Genomic DNA, 2886 nt, shown 5'->3' on the forward strand with positions numbered 1-2886 from the left:
AAATGATGAGGCGTTTTGTATTCATCAAGCATAGTGCAAGCCATCTCAACAAGAGTTCTGTTCTTGCGCTCCACGACGCCATTCTGCTGAGGAGTATAGGGAGCAGATAACTCATGAGTAATACCAAGTTCATCAAGATAGTCATCAAGAGCGGAATTCTTGAACTCAGTTCCATTGTCACTCCTGATGTGCTTGATCTTCACACCAAAGTTGGTTAAAGCCCTCGAGGAAAATCGTTTGAAGACTTCCTGCACTTCATGTTTGTAAGTAACAATGTGTACCCATGTATATCGAGAGTAATCATCAACAATGACAAAACCATATAGAGATGCAGCATTAGTGACTGCTGAGTAATGATTAGGTCTGAAGAGGTCCATGTGAAGCAATTCGAATGGACGAGTAGTGGTCATGATAGTCTTCGCTGGATTCTTGGCCTTGGTCATTTTTCCAGCTTGACAGGCTCCGCATAAGTGATCCTTGTGGAATTTGACATTCTCAATGCCAATGACATGCTTCTTCTTCGCAAGCATGTGCAAATTCCTCATGCCTGCGTGACCAAGTCGTCGATGCCATAGCCAGCCTTCTGAAGCTTTTGCAAGTAGACACACGGCTGGTTGTGGTCCTGTAGAGAAATCAACAATATACAAGTCTCCTCTCCTAAAGCCTTCGAAGACTTTGGAATTGTCAGCTTCCATAATCACAACACAGCGATACTTGCCAAAGACAACAACCATATCAAGATCACAAAGCATTGATACTGACATGAGGTTGTATCCTAAGGACTCAACAAGCATGACTTTGTCCATGTGTTTATCCTTAGAGATCGCAACCTTACCAAGACCCAATACCTGACTTTTGCCTTTGTCAGCAAAGATGATGTGCTTCAGATGTGACGGTGATAAGGGAGCATCCATCAAAAGATTCTTGTCACCAGTCATGTGATTTGTACATCCACTATCGAGGACCCACTCAGTGGTTTTTGGTTGATCATCCTGCGGATGATCTAGTGTAACTTACAATCTCATATGCTTCATCAATGAATAATATGATATCAAGTTCATCAGATGAATTTTGTCAAGCAGTAAGCAGATATAGCAGTATGAGGACGTGTGAAATGAAAGTTCATTTCATCATGATTAGCCTGCGTCCTTTCAGGCAAATTCGTCAGGTCCCTAGCAAATTCTTCAAACGTTAAAGCACGTCTGGAGACCTGACCCTGCAGAAGAGATTAGTTCTTTTTCTTCACCACCCACATCTGAAGGGGTGGCAAAGAGTTCATCACTCTGCGAGCACCATAAGAGAACGGTGGCATAGAGGCCAAACCATTTTGTTTCACATAAGAGGGGTTAGAGTAAGCATATGAATAAGCAGAGAAATTCTTCGAGGACTTATGAACATAATGATTTGAAGAATAATGTGCATATTCATAGCCCTTAGCTCTACCCTGCGAAACAGAGTTGTTAGCACGATGATAATCATATGAGGACTTTGATCCATTTGAGGAATTTGATCCATGTGAGGAATTTGGTCCATATGAGGACTTGGATCCATATGAAGAATTAGGTCCATATGAAGAGTTTGATCTGGGGTTCCTGTTCTTCACAGGTGGTGTCATGAGGACATTCATCTGAAGACTTTCAACATAACTTTTGGGAACCCAGATTTTCTTCATAGGGGAACCGTTCCTGCAGTTAGTACCAACATATCTAGCAAATACTTCACCATTCTGATTTTTGAACAGTTTATAGTTGGAGTCAAATGACTCATCAGAAGAATGAGAAGATTCACATGTAAAGCCAGATAAGTTAGATGGATCAACTGGAGGTCCCTTTGCAGCAACCCATGAGGTTTTGGGCTACTGCCCGGGCTTCCAATATGTTCCATCAGCATTGAGTTTCCTCTCAAAAGCAATACCCTCTTTCCTAGGGTTTCTATTGAGGATCTGCTTTTTGAGTACATCACAAAGAATCTGATGCCCTTTGAGGCTTTTGTACATGCCTGTTGTGTACAATTCCTTCAGCCCTGCATCGTTAGTGATACTAGCAATGTCCTTAGATGAGGAATTAGTGATAGCAGAGGCAAGTGAAGAATTTGTAACAGTTGAAGCAGTTGAACATTCAGGTGAGGAATTAGCAGATTCATGTTCAATGCACTTTAAGCATGGAGGAACAAATTCTTCCTGAGAAGCGCTGATTTGTTGAGCTAGTAATGAATCGCGCTCCTTCTGAAGATCTTCATAACTCACTCTTAGCTTCTCAAGGTCTTGCTTTCTTTGAAGAAATTCATAAGAAAGTTTCTCATGATCAGATAAGAGAGTGTTATGATGACTTTGAAGGTTACCAAACCTAGAATGAAGTCTCTGAAGATTTTCAGTCAGGGCTTTAGTGCGATCCATTTCTTCACTCAACATATCATCACTTTTACCTAGCATGTTTTGAACCTTTTCCAAGGCGTGTTGTTGTTTGGTGGCAATGCAAACAAGTCTGGTATAGCTAGGTTCAATATCATCATCGGATTCATCATCATCAGATTTTCACAGTCACTAAATTTAGATGAGGAACATTCGGTTACCTCGTCACCTTTTGCCATGAGACATGATGCAAAAGATGATGATTCTGGTTCGAAAGTCATCGTTTTGAGAGATTCCTTGAAGTCCTCAAACCAAGGATCATGACGGGTTCGATGACCTTCATAGACATCAGAGATTCGGTCCCTGATATGCTTTGCATTGCAAAGATGCATAATGAGCCTAAATTGATCTCTGGATAGGCAGGAACAGATGACATCCTTCGCCAAGATGTCAAGTCGAGTGTACTTGCGAATATCATCAGCGTCCGCCATTTTGCATAGATCAGTAAGACCAATCTGATACCAATTGAAAGTGCG

Source organism: Triticum aestivum, chromosome 7B (assembly GCF_018294505.1).
Source record: "Triticum aestivum cultivar Chinese Spring chromosome 7B, IWGSC CS RefSeq v2.1, whole genome shotgun sequence".
Lineage (NCBI taxonomy): Eukaryota > Viridiplantae > Streptophyta > Magnoliopsida > Poales > Poaceae > Triticum > Triticum aestivum.